This window comes from Cyprinodon variegatus, unplaced genomic scaffold, assembly GCF_000732505.1.
Source record: "Cyprinodon variegatus isolate N-32 unplaced genomic scaffold, C_variegatus-1.0 Scaffold594, whole genome shotgun sequence".
In the NCBI taxonomy this organism is placed as follows: Eukaryota; Metazoa; Chordata; class Actinopteri; order Cyprinodontiformes; family Cyprinodontidae; genus Cyprinodon; species Cyprinodon variegatus.
Genome location: NW_015151047.1, coordinates 297,603 through 312,725, shown reverse-complemented (window position 1 = coordinate 312,725; position 15,123 = coordinate 297,603). Strand labels below are relative to the sequence as shown.

Here is a 15,123-nt window from a genome sequence, read left to right as displayed (position 1 = left end):
CTGTGTGTGTCTGTGTGTGTCTGTGTGTTTATTTATTTATAAAAGTAATATATACATATATATTTTTAACCTATATTTTTAACCTTTTACTTCAATCTGAAATATTGATATCTTAAATAATTCCAGAATCTCTTTCAGGTGGGGGACAGGCCAAGATTCAAGTCCTAATTCCTTCAGACATCAAAGAAAATGGAGTCACTCTGGCATGTCTGGTGACTAGCCCAGAGCAGCAAGATTACTACCTTGCATGGTCCAAGACTTCTGGACAAAACCCTGAAATATTTGTTGATGGGATCAACTTGCCTACACAGAGGATTGAGACCAATGCAAACCCTCGTTACGTAGTTTCAAGCTTTTACAACGTCTCAAAGGAAGAATGGAACAATGACAAAAACAAGTTCAGTTGCAACGTGTGGGCTGCTGGTTCTGATGAACCTATGAACCCCAAAGAAGTGTCTAGTAACGCAGGTAATGCATCAGAAGGGTGCTAATGTCTTGCATGTCTTTAAAAGAACTGAGCAGACATGTGTTGTGTTGTTGTGCTTAGTGTGATTTTGTGTAAATTCTGTGTTGTAAAAATCTGTTCTATGTGGTTGTGCTGTTGCTGTACCAAAAACCTGTTGTTTTTGATTGTTGATTTGACCTTGTTATGAAAAGCTTAATGAATGTTTTATCTGTTCCAAATAAATGTTGCATGGAGACACTTGTTGTATGTGTGCATGTCTTAAAATGACTGAAAACAAACAAAAGGAAACCATTTTTACTCTTGGTGATTAGTAGTCTGAGAGGCTTATGCTGCATAATATTTATTAAACATAAATCTGATGTTTAATCACTTATTTATTGACCAACACTTTTTTTCTTTTCATATATGACAGCTGACATAAGTTGCATTGAAAATATGACTGAAGAAGATGACTTCAGCAGCTTATGGTCCACAACTTCTTCATTCATCTTCCTCTTCATATTCTCTCTCTCCTATAACATGATTTTCAGCTTGATTCAGGTAAACATGGAGGATTTATTTCCCCCCAGAACCTAGTTTCTAATAACTAAAGTGGCTACACATTCACAACTTAGCCTGTGGAATGCATTTTTGGTGTCAAACTGTAATCAACTTAATTCAAGCAATTAATAAAAAAAAAATTATCAATTTATGATAACAACTGTGGGAAAAAAAACACCATAACAAGGGAAACTCCAAGGTTCAGTTAAAACTTTGATCATTATTAACTCTGTTTATTGAGGCGTTTTTTTTTTTTTTTTTTTTACTAATATTGCTTTGTTCTGCTTTTGTTGCCAGATGAAGAAAAGATAAAGGTTTGCCCGGACACAACAGAGACAAATGACAGCAGGATATTTACGAGAGTTTTGAATTTTTTTCTGTACAATTTCTATATGAAAAGCCTGTAAAGCATTGTAATACAATTAAGTATGCTGTTTTTTTATTTATTTTTAGTTTTTGCTTTTCTTTTCATTTTCTGCCTGTTTTTAAAACCCAAATACAAATAAATTAAAAATGACACGATCTATGTATACCTTTTAGCAATTTGATTTTGAAATGGTTATCAGGAAAAAAAAAATCAAGAGGATGGGTTAAAAAATTCAAATGAAAATGGAAGAAATGGAAACCCTTTCATTTTCTTCTTCTATTTTTGAAAATAAAATATAAAGTTACTTAAAAACTAAGACAAGAAAGGCCCATTCAGTGAATCCAGGTGGGATTGGTTCCTACAGACTCCCGGATGAGATGTGTGCAGTCAACCAAAGGGATATCTCTATGGCCAATAGCCAGAATGCATGATCAGTAGGATGCATAGTGACAGGACCACACACTCTCAGATTTACCTGTAGACCCATACTCATTCATGACCATGATTTAATTACCTCTTTCAACAGTGTGTGAAAGAGAAAGAAATAAAGAAAAAGGGTGTGAGAATGGGCCTTGTTCTGCCATGTCTTAAACTGAGTAAGGTTCTGCAGACATTTATACCTGGCTAAAACAGTACCCTATCAGCTCTGGTGCTTATGTCACTTCTGGTCTTGGAATATGAATATGAATAAACAGCCCATTTCTAATTTCTGTTTTTCTATATTTTTGTAATCTAAAAAAAAAAAAGGAAAGATTTTGCTGATCCCTGTTTGATCGTGAAAATGAAAAATGCCAATGCTGTTCTAAAAGGTGATGGTCTGACAAAAATATATTGCCTCAAGAAGTATAAATTAAAATTCAGCAAATCAAACAATAAAAATATAAAAAGACATTTTTATAAAATGGACTGGAGCAGAAGTTGTTTTTTTTCTTCAATTAAAAAGCATATTGGTTAAAAAGAAAAGAGGAAATAACAAGAAAAACAATGATTAGCATCAAGGTCACCTATGGAAAACCATTTTTACTAATCCAAAAGTAAGAAAAATGGGATGTTGTATGTCTTAATCATGAGATTCAAAGTCATATTTTTGACTTTCATAGTCAATTTGAGAAAAAAGACATAATTATGAGATTTTGACTGTCATTGTTATTAAATATTATAATTATGAGATAAATGTCATAAGACCCCAAGTCATATTTATAAAGTCATAATATTGAAGGTTATAATTATGACTTTGAAAGTCATGATTATGACATACAACATCACAGTTTCAAGTTTTAAATTCATAACTTTTATATACTGAGTCATAGCAGATATAAGATTTTAAGTAATTAATATAAATAAAGATTTTTGATCTTTCAAATACATAATTATGAGATTCAAAGTCATAGATATGAAAAAGAAAGTCATAACTATCAGATACTGCATCATAAATTCCAAATCATGACTATAATAGATAAGAAGTCATAATTTTGATATTCAAAGTCATAATTATGGAAAAATCAAGTCATGATTATTAGATTTTAAGTTATGATTTAAACTTTCAAATACATTGGCCTAATTACAATATTTAAAAAACAATATTTAGATGCAGGGTGTTGTTATAAGATATAAAGCTTCAATTATAAGACACAAAATCTTGTTTTTAACTTTCAAAGTCTGAATTTTGAGAAACTAAGTTAAATTCACTTTCACACGCATAATCACAATACATTTAAAGTCATAATTTTAACTTTCAAGAAGATAAATATGAGATTTAAAGTAATAGTTATTAGAAATATGGTCATACTTATATGATTTAAACTCATAATTTTGACTTCCAAATGGGATTAAATGTAGTAACCAGACAAGTAAACTTATTTAGACTTTTAAAGTCATGATTATAAGATTCAAATTCATATAGCTATGAGATTGTCATAATACTATCATAATACTCTCAAACTATACTCTGTATGATAAAACTGTTTTTTATATCTGAGAAGCCATAAATATATATTTTATCTTTGGTGCCTTATAAAAACAGTATTTTGTATTTACTGCAATGGAATGTTTTTCATTGTTATGACTTTGATCCATTAAATTATTTAATAAATTGTTATCTGGAGTACTTCTCGGAGCAATGACATTTTAATGTTGTCAACAAAGCTGTTTTTTATGCAAAAATTGCTTTTTCTTTCCAGCATGAGTACATCTCTTCTGGTTGTCAGATTAGGGTGTTTGAAATGTTTGTCTAAACATAATGTTGAGAACGAAGTTGAATGTGTTTTTTTTTTCTCCCCTCTGGTACCTTAACTGAAACTTTTCTGAAACTGTCGAAGTTAGACTTCCAAGAAAGAACATCTGTCATCCGTTTTATTTCTGAGCAGCAAAAGACCACCGGTTTCCAATGCTTTAAGCTAAGAACAGGAAACTGAGGCTACAGTTAAAAGACGCTCACAAAAGTTGGACAATTAAAGATGATGAAATAATAAAGGACGGCACAGCAGAAACAAGTGATTGTAGAATATTTACACGACTTAATGTTTTGTGTGTACTGTTTAGTGTCCTTTTTTAAGGTACTTTTTAAAATTTTTAAAAATCAAATGCACTGCTCTACTGTCTTTTAAAACATCGATAGTGAAATAATTTATTATTAGGTATACAATTTAAGCACGTATTTTATTGTAAGGAAAATATTTCTAATTTAGTAAGTTTTACTTGACTCAGGACTTCCTCTTTCAATAAACCAACTGTAAACTTGTTAATATATTTATAGTACCGGTAAGTCCATATGACTTTTTCCTTTGCAGCTGAGTCCATATATGCTTGTCATGACCCCTTTTTGTCAGTTAATGGTTGGTGTTTTTCAGGTTTGTATTTTCAAAGATTGGAATGTGTTTTTGTACCTCTGGGACTTGTGCTAAAACTTCATTGAAACTGTCCAACTTAAACTTCCTGGAAAGAACATCAGTACAACTCTCTCAACCCGTATTATTTTCAAAAGAGGAAGAAAAATTATGTTCATTAAAATTATGGGTAAAAAAAGGTGAATTTGCAACAGATTCTAATAGCAATATTGGAATTACCTGTAATCAGACCAATAATTCAAATTAAAATGAAAGAATATAAATTTTATCCTCATTTTTTGTAAGAAAAGGAAAAAATACCATGCATAACTGCAAAAACGTTTGCAAGAACAGTTTCTTTTGAAATGTCCAAATTGTCCAGGTTGATCTTTTTGGTGATATTGATCATTTTAAAGTAAAAATCTTTCAAAGAATAGCTACAGCTCTGAGAATAGTTGTGGCTTATTAACTTTAAATAATATCCCAGCAAGTAATTGAAGCGATTTTTGTCCAAAATATCGTTTATTTCTTGTCTGCTCCTTCAAAAAATTCTGTAGGATATGAGATGAAGAAAATAAAGACCAGGAATTTACTTCTGAGAAACAGAGCAAAAAGCTGAGGGAGAAGAGAAGGATGATATATCTTCCTTATGTTTATATATCTTCCTTATCTTTATATACTTAGGCATGACTGTTAATCTGTAAAACTGTGCTGTGAAGAATTCCCTTTGGAGTATCTGCGATTCTCAATATATTCTTAGGGTTTAATATTTCAGTGATAGGGAAAATGAAAAGCTATTGTCGGCTCCCAATTGGTTCATTAACTCAAGTTATTTTCTGGTACACGTTTGAAAATGCTTTTTCAGAAGGTCTTACGAAGTGAAATTACTTCAACAAAGGCTTCTTACAAACATTTTGGTTCTCATATATCAATCAATAGTGTCCCACCACAGCTGCAAGTTTCATACAGCCGAACTACCTCCTGTCTCCATAGTACAATGCTTAATGGTGCCTAAAGTTATTAGATAAAACATATGAACACATCTTCACAGATTGATTGTGTAAGCATCACATAAAGATTGCATCAAAACTAGTTTCTGCGAGTCCAACTCACTGTCTTCTTTGCTGACTCGGCTAGAGATCTTTATTGCACCTATACTGAATAGAAATGTGTAGCTGCAAGCAGAAGTACCAAAGGCAGCGAAACAAAGTACTCTATTTGGCTACTATATGCTCCTTTTTTGCTTTGCTTCAGTGTTGTTGTTCTTCTTCTCTGCTGGTGCATTGCTAAACAAATTCATTTGCACTATTTCATGAGTATTTTGCGCATTAATTAGCTGTTGGGCCCACTCTAGGATGCTATCTGCCTTCTGTTCTGGAGCAGCAAGATATGCCTTTCGGTCTCTATTCGAAATTGCTTTGAAGCAAGCAGTGAGAAAGTAGGGTGCTGAATGGACATCAGTTTCCAGAGCTAAATTGGCAAAACAGGACACAGACACAAATAATTGTTATCCACTCAGATAAGTGAGGATAAATTACAAAACTGCTGTGATAAGTTTAAAAGCCTGCTTCGAACTATTAATAAGCCCATTATCTTGTTCAAAAATTCCACAGTGAAATACAAAGTTATTGTTAAAACATTGCATGGAATAGAGAAAACTAGACTAGACTACATAAACCACATAAAAAATCTATCAAAAGCCTAAAAAAGTGAATCTTGCATAATATCCTACTGAAGTGAAATAACAGCTCAGTCTTACCATAAACATCTTTTATGTACTGGAATGTTCAAATATGACTGCGGGCATGTACTGTCATATTTCATGTTATTTAGTTAATCTGTAACCTTACTGTTGACTTCTTTGAAAGCCATTTCTTTCTCCACTTTTAGTTTTGAAGTACATTATGTGTTGTCTCTGTGGATGTTCTAAATCACTAAATAAGATATGAAAAATATCCTTTTGGTTATTTATGTTTTGATAGCAGTTAGCAGTTTGAAATTTTTGATTTGCCTATTGAAAAACAATATATTGTTTAAAAAAAAGCTTTTTTGACTTTTATTCCAGGAGTTTTTGTTTTGATTTGTTTTTCAATTTTTATTATCTTTGATATACAGCATTCTGTTCCAGGTTTGGCTATTGTTAAGGTGCTTTAATGAAATTGTCAGTACTCATTCATGTCTTATATACTTGTAAAGTTGATTGAGTTGTTTTTCTTGTTTTGGTGGTTTTTTATCTCATAAAAAAATACTTTTTATCCAATGTAGTTCCAAATGTATAATTTTTATTGTTAGGTACATCTCAATAATAAATTAATTTACAATTTTGCTCCTTTATTATTTCTTAAATTTTATTTGTTGTTTTTATCCTCAATTGCTCAGTAAAAAAATGTGAAGAATTTTACATTTTTATTCTGATTTTGTTTTCATTATTCATCTTAAGGATCAAATTTAGAGAACATTGTTTAGTAAACATCAACATTTATTAAAATAACAAATAAGAATCGTATGTGTTGAACATAGATGATAAATATTTTTACAATGTTATTTTTTTTTCTGATTGACCCTTTTTAAAGAATATATTTTATACATATGAATGTTGTTAATCAAATAAAATAAATAATGTATTTTATGAGCACTCTACTTCAATGCCTTTCTTTTGATAGTGTCGGAAAACAAATTTATACAGATCAGTTTAATCAGTATTACTGTGAGCCATGCTCAGACAGACAGGGCACAGTGTTTCAGAGCAGTCTTTTCTTCAAACCTGCTTATCTTTAAAGCAAATTAAACAAATAAATAAGTAAATAAATGTATACATACATAAAATTGCAACATTAAAAACTTTGAAAATATCTACTAGTTTAGCTTTAATCACTATTATTTTCTTCACTATCTAATATTACAATACTGTATAAACCTAAATATGTAGAAAAATATTACTTAAAACTAATGTTTTTATATTTCATAATTAAATCTGATATTATATTTCCCTTTCCCTACCACAATTAAACGATTAGACAAAACAATGTCTGATATAAAAAAAAGAAATTATATATATATATATATATATATATATATATATATATATATATATATATATATATATGTGTGTATTTTTTTGTATGATTCAGGAAAACACATGCAATTTAAAATGAAACAGATTCAAGCATTGAAAAACAAAAGAGTTTTGAGTGTGACATAATAAAACAAACATTAATTACAATCAACACACCTTAAAAACTCTGAACTCTGAATTAACATCTAGAGATTCTTCTCTTCGGGGTTTCTAGTTTCTGATCTCTAAGAAATATTTTATTTTCAGACAGCAACCTCCTGACTCTCTGCTCCCTTGAGAAAACACCTGCTGTAGTGAAACTGTTAGAAACATTAGAGCTGTAAATACATTTCTTGGAGGAAAACATATAAAATGTAGTTTGAGCTACAGTGATGCATGATTGGTGTCTGTAATAGCTGCAAAGGACAACAACATACTTTTATGTAATAAAACATGTCAAATGTTTAATCTCATTCACCACCTCCTCCTTTATATTCAGTATGACATTTCCTTTATCCTGTAGTGTTATATTCAACTTGCATCATGTTAAAAATGCATCTTAAACAACTAAAAAACAGCTTGATTTTGACTCACAAACTATATTTCTATTTCTAACTATGTTATATATTTTAATTTATGTTGCATACAGGATTTTAATACGTAAAATCTTTCGAAAGAAATGAGTTCTTAAATACTTTTTCAAATGAAAATATTTTTTTAATATCAAAGTTGCAATTTACTAAGCTTTATTTAACTCCTTTTAGATTAAATACAGTGAAGAATGTTAGCGTGTAGAAAAGTGTTAACTCCAAAATTCACACTTTTTCTTAGAACATTTTTTTTCTAAAGATACACAGGAAAAAAATGCTATGAATAGGATAAAACAAAAGGCTTCTATGTATATTTTAAAGACACTAAAACTAAGGAGGCAAAGAAATATATTTATTATATATTGATTTAGTTTGCTATAAATTTGTAGATAATGGTATTTCTATAAGTATGCTTCCAGTGGAGAACGTAGATACAGGGTGTTATATTATCTTATTCCTTTTTGGACTGTTATTGGACATACTTGGTATCAATAAGGCTTTAAACATAACTATTTTCATCCATCCATCTTCTCCTGTTTAAAGTTGGAATACTCAGAGAGAACTGACACATGCACAGGAGAACATGCAAACACTTTGCAGAAAGACCATGGGCTGAGAATCAAATGCGGAACCTTGCTGCAAGGCAAATGAAGCAAATTGCAGCCCTACTTTCAGTGTTTTGAAATTTGAAAAGCTCTAAAAGTCTAAGCAATGTTGCAAAGCACTGTGTAAATTTCTTAATTTACTAGTATTAATTGGTTAATAAATAGATGATTAAATTTTCATCTAACAAAGCAAAACATTTTTAACCTTATACTGGGAAAATAATAAAGCCAATACTGTAGCTCTAAATCAAACAGAACAAAAACTGGAAATATCTTAAAAGATAAAGATTTAGAAATACATTATATCATTTCAAATATTTATAAAAATTCATTTTACTGAAAAATGCAGTTCCCTTATGTTTCTAAATACTCTGTTTAGAGACGGGCCTCCTGACTTGCAGGACCCCTGAGACTACACCTGCTTATGTGAAACTTCGTTGAAACCATTAGAGCTGTAAATAAATTCCCTTGAAACCATGTACACATCAGTTAGTTACAGAATTCACCCATGCTTAACCTGTTTTACATACTGTTAGCAAAAATAGTAAGTCCAGCAGTACAGCAATCGAACCAGCACAAACAGCTTTTAAATGTTATACAAAGGGATGGTTTGCACATTGTGCCCATTCATCATAGTTTTTTTTATTGTTTATTTCAAAATCATGCTTTTGTCTCACTGAGAGACTACAGGGGATAATTAAGATAAAAGTCAAGGTGCCCCTGTGGGCCTAACACTTGTAAGATGTCTAAAGCCTGTTTTGCTTATAGCTCAGGCCAGCCCTTATGTCGCTCAGCAGTGATTACAAGAAACTAATCTGAAAGGTTGTACCCTAGGAATAAAGTTAAGTACTTTGTTTATATATAACACATCAATGGAGCCTTGTGAATTCTGCAGCTTCTTACTTACCATACCAATTTGCAGTGATTCTAAGGGTTTTTTTGTTGAGGGTTTGTTTTACTATGTCTTTGGTGTTTACTGTGCTTTAGTGTCTATGTCCATGAGGTGTTCTTTGGTATTTTATTTCTATGTTTTATTCATCAGTTAATTCTTTTGTTCATTGTTTCTAGTTGATCTTGAATTATTTCATGCAGGTTTGATTCCTGTCACAACAGCATGTGCCAGGAATTCATGGCCAAAGATCTTTCTGCATAGAGTTTGCATGTTATCCCTGGCCATATGTGGGTTCTCTCTGGGTACTCCTCCCACAGTCCAAAAACATGACTGTTAGGTTAATTGATCTCTCTAAGTTATCCATAGGAGTGCGTGTGCAAGGTTTTTTGTCTCTGTGTTGCCCTGTGACAAATTGGCGACCTGTCCAGGGTGTACCCCGCCTTTGCCCATAGAATGCTGGAGACAGGCACCAGCTTCACCATGATCCTGGTGAATACTGTAAGCAGAAGAAGATGGATGGATTCTTCCGTTGTGCTTGTCTTTGGTCTGCTACTCTGGAAAATTATGTATCCATGCTAATGTCCAGTGTCTGCTGTAGGTTTCTCTTTAGTTCATAGTTAAATTGTCATGATCTGTGCACTGATTACTGGCTTAATGGTTCATTCTATTCACCTGTGTAGCTCTGCCCAGTTTGTCATCACTGTTCATTTGTGTCACCTGTTCTGGTCTCTATTTAAACTGCTTGCTCCCTGTCATCAATAGCAGATTATTCGAGCCTTCGTTGAGAGTTCTCTAGCATACCTGTTTGTATTCTTATTGTCTGATCCCGGGCCTGTTCTGCCTTCTGACCTTTGAGCCTGCCTGTTGCTGTTTGGGATCTGTTTACCTGACCTGTCTTTGGACTCCTGCTGGTTTCTGCCTGTGGACTGCCTGCCTACTGACTTTGACCTGGATATCCCCTTGGTATCTCTCTTCAGATCTCTGATCTTCTGGCCTGGACTCCTGTGAACCTCTTCTACACTGGCTTTGGCTTCATCTTCCGAAAAGTCCTGCCTTCTTCCATCTGCTTAGATCAGCTCGTCAGCCAGTTCAACAGGCTTCAGGGCTTCTAAATCCGAAACTCCTGAAACTCGCTTTGTCCTTAGCCACATATGTTGGTACAACTTTGGATGAAGATGTCATCTATGTTAGGTGGGCATAGGCCATTTCTACTGTTAAATTATGTTAAAAACTGCTGATATATTGTTATATTTCATATTGTTTTACTGAATAATTTGAATAATCATATGATAAACTTGAATCATCATATAATATATATCTAATCAGTTACACTAAAATAGTATTTATTTAAATTCTAAGAGTTTATCAACTTTTCTGTTTACCAAAATGTTTTTGATGTGTTTGGTTTTTATTTTCAAATCTAAGCACAAATATGAACAAAGATTTCAAATTCACTTCTAAAATGTTTTTTTTTTTAATAAATGTTTAGAAAAAAATAACTGAAACACCATGTTTGCCTCATCTGAATTTTATACATCTATGCAGGCTGCCTGTGTGACCAGTAATACCAACAAACTGCTCCTGATTAAGTTATGTTAATTTTAATCGGGGCCACACTAACTTTTGCGAATCATCTGTTCAAAGAGACAGTTTACAAAAGAAACTTCTGACTTGCTAAGTGCTGGAATAGGTGTCATCCATGTGGATGGACTCAGGAATAAGGAATAGTTCACTCAAAGTCAAAAATTGTCTCTCAATAGTCTGTGGGCCAGCGTTTATTTATCTCGTAATTCTTCCTCCCTGAGATCAAATAGCAGAAATTATATGACACCGGGTAAATATTACAAAGGAAGTTTTTGAAAAACTACAAAGCGGTCTTACATTCAATTGTTTCTGGGCTGCATTTTTTTAAAAAGGCAGGTATACTCTAGGGACCACTACATTACTGGTTCTGTTGTACACATACCATGTGCACATATAGAAAAGATCAATATACATATATACAGAGAGGGATATAACTCAAGTGAGTTAATGTAATGTTAGGGTCTTTGTGGAGGTTACTCCTAATATATCTGTTAGTATTTTAATGTTTCATTGTGAGAGGTCAGTTCTGGTTTGTTATCCTTGGTTAAATTTGTTGTAGTTGATACCCCTTGTGAGACCACAGTTAGCCTTTGGTTACTCCTAATGCAGGACAATACTATACCTTATGTGGCTGGAGTGTGCCAGCATGTCCTGCAAGATGAAGGCTTTGAAGCAAAGGACTGGCCTGCCCATTCCCCAGAAATAAATCAGATTTACAACATCTTCGACATCAGGTCCCGATCCATCTACCAACATCATGTTGCAGCACAGAATGTTCAGGAGCTGCCGGATGCTTTATTCCAGGTCTGGGAGGAGGTACCTCAGGAGACCTGTTTTAAGGAGATAATATCAAAGTTAGATCTGTGTGTTTTTCCACATTAATTTGACTCCAGATCCAAGCCTGCATTGGTTCATAAATGTAATTTCAATTAATGATTTTTGTATGATTTTTTTTGACAGCACATCCAACTTGGTACAGAATAAAGTATTAAATGATAATATTTAATTAATTCAGGTCTAGGATACAGTGATGTTTAAATAGCAGACTTTTGAAATATGTTACATGAGCTCCCTCTTTTGGTGAGATTGTTCCTCTGCTCTTTTTTTCTGTGGTGATTGATCAGTGCAGATTTCAGAAACTGTAAAAATGCAAGGAGCTTCAAATTCCTATTGCTAAAATAAAAAAGGCCTTTAATCAAGGCTGATTACCAATCTGTTAAGAGTGGTCTTTGATTAGCAGTGTGGAAACATTTTATGTTTAAACATACGGCAATGTTTTTAAAGTTAGGCAGTCAAAAATTATTATGTAGTGTTTTTTAAGAGAAAAATAAGGGGTCATTTTTTTCCAAGTCATTTTTTCAGCTTTGTCTTTCATTCATTTATAAAAATCTTACTTTATAATATAATTAAGTATTTAGTTTGTTAAATAAATATTTAGCTCCAAACTAAATATTTAGCTTGTTAAGTAAATATTTAGCTCCAACCTAAATATTTAGTTTGTTAAATAAATATTAAGCTACAAATTAAATATTTAGTTTGCTAAATAAATCTTTAGCTCCGAACTAACTAGCAGTCGTTACTATGGCAACACAGTGACGCCCCATGTGCAGCTGAAATAATATGAGCAAATAAAAAATTTAATTGAGTTAATTAATTGATGGCAATTATAATGAATTTTAATTGAAAACCATAAATCAACAAAATAAACCAACAGTTCTATTCCAGAACCTGTTCTAATGTTCAATTATCTCTATGCTTTGAGGTCGGTGGCACAAAAATTACGCCACAGGTTTACAAGTACCAAGCGAGTACAAAGGTTGACGCATGGTAATTTAGTATGTGTATTATAAAATGGGATTGTTGGGATTAAACTGGGATTAATAATGATTTCCCACAGAACACACTACATATTGATCCTAAAAGTTAAGAACATACGTTGACTAATGTGCTATAGCTTAGGAAGACAAAGCTAAGAACCATGAATAGGGAAAAAAAACAGATAATAGTTATTAGGAAAATAATAATAATTTAGATTGAAATAGTTTTTAAACTTCTCATATTTTTACTCAATAGAACAACAGGACAAACAATCATAGAAAGGGGCTGCACTTCATGTTATGGTTTTTGAGTGACCTTGAAACACTGTGGTAACAACCACAGTAATGAATAGTAATACAAAAACTTGCTTCTAGGTAATAACAGATGCTCCAAAAAGTGTTTTTGTTTTTATGAGCAAAAATCTTTAAATAGTAATAAATAATAATATTAGATATCAACAAACATTATAATACAGATCAGATTGTTCATAAAGCATTGAAACAGTTTCACATTGTTTTGCAAAGTAGGAGAATAAAAAAGAATTGAACTCCGAAGAAATCACAGACAGCTTATTTAACTTCAAATAATATACTTAATAATGTAACTGAATGAATAACCATTTTTGAAGTAAATTACTGCTTGGCATAAGAATGGAATGTGTTTAATTTTTTATGCATTTTATTGTTTTTTTTTTAATCATCAAATCATGGGAAAGAATCACATAATTAACTGCGAAGAAATACATGTGTAGCTTTTATTAAATGTTAATGAAAGTATTAATAGAGCTGCCTTAAAACTGTTAATTTAAATGTTTTTATATAGTGCTTCATCACAGTGTATAATTGCCACAGTGGCTCACCTTTAACAAAGCAGAAGAAAGGATAGGATATAATTTATCATCATACATACAGGGTACAACCAAATTTCATCAAATGGTGGGTGAGCCTGATCAACTGACATTGAGGAAGCGGGCACAAATGGCCGACCTGTCTAAAGAACTGAAATACATATAAAATTACTTTCATTTCATGGAATGAAATTATAAGTTGATACGAATCTGATCTGTTTTTCCTGCAGTGCCATGGCATGGTATTTGCAGTGAACTGGCTTGGTACAAAGTCTGATCTGAATCTGATTTTAAAATGCAAGAAATTAAATGTTCTCCCTCCCTACCCCCCCAAAAAAATAAAAAATTCTGAACTTTACAGGCACTATTCATAAAAATAGGTACATATACAAGGAGTACATAAGAATGAGCATAAGGTACATGAAAAAGTATTCAAGGTTTCTGCAGCAGCATGTATCAGTGTGGACAGTATAACTACCACAGTGTAAAACAGCAACACAAAATCCTCTACTACATCCTGTGATGGATTTGATGTACAACTAAATATTATATTTAAAATGTGTTGTAATGAGAATTAGTGATAAAATATGCTAATCAAGATATAGAAACACAACATACAAAAACCTTTCCATCTAATGCTTTAGTTGTAATACTGCAGAGTTATTTAACATCCACTTTATAAAGAAAGAAATTAGTCTGTAAAGTAACAAATAATACAAAGCCCATTTGACATGTGGAACATTATCTGAATGAAATTATGTGAAATTTTAGGTATATGACCCTGGCCAATTGTTTTTGTAGCCAGAAGGAAAAAAAACACAAAATATGGGCAGAGTGCATAAAGTAATATGACTGGCTGTAAAGTAAAAACCAGTGTGTGATGAGTCAGGATTTTGTAAGGGACTTAGATACTGTGCAACTATAACGGCCACAGTGATATTTGCTGTGACAAAAACCTCTAACAGCTGGAACTCAAAATCAGTCCAATATGCATTGCACTACAATAAGAACTTTAGCTGTAGGTTATCATTTTTGATCCTGCTTGTAAAAAATACCTGATCTTTAAGCTTACTTTGGAATTTATTGTATTCACTTTAGTCCTTGCACCTTTTTTGGTTAGGTTTTTTCTTTTGTTTTTTTTAAACTTCCTTATTTTTCCTCCAAACACCTTATTCTAGTTTAGTAACATCCACAGCATTTTGAGGATAAATGCAGTTAATGGATTTTAATCCCAGTTCTTCAGGCACTCTATATCAGATTGTGATATATATACTTTTTTCAAGGGATTCAGGAAGTGCATTTTCCCATGTTTTTTGTTCTTTGCTTCTAAATATAAATGCCTTAATGTATAAGTATAATAAATATATATTTTTATATTCAGATCATCCTTAAAATTTGTTTTCACAAATGATACAGAATTATAATGACATTAAAAAATCAGACACGCAGCTTGGTCCAAAGCCATGGAGGGATTTAGTAGTAATCAATATGGAAGGTAATCTTAAAATTTTTTCTAAAAAATTGTGAGATTCTA

The 15,123-nt window shown here is 32.0% G+C and overlaps 1 protein-coding gene across 1 annotated transcript in view; it reads left to right on the top strand.

Annotated features, from left to right (window-relative positions):
* LOC107096032 overlaps nucleotides 1-15,123 on the top strand; it is a 71,181-nt gene that overhangs the window by 15,960 nt on the left and 40,098 nt on the right. The gene's annotated exons all lie outside the window — the stretch shown is intronic.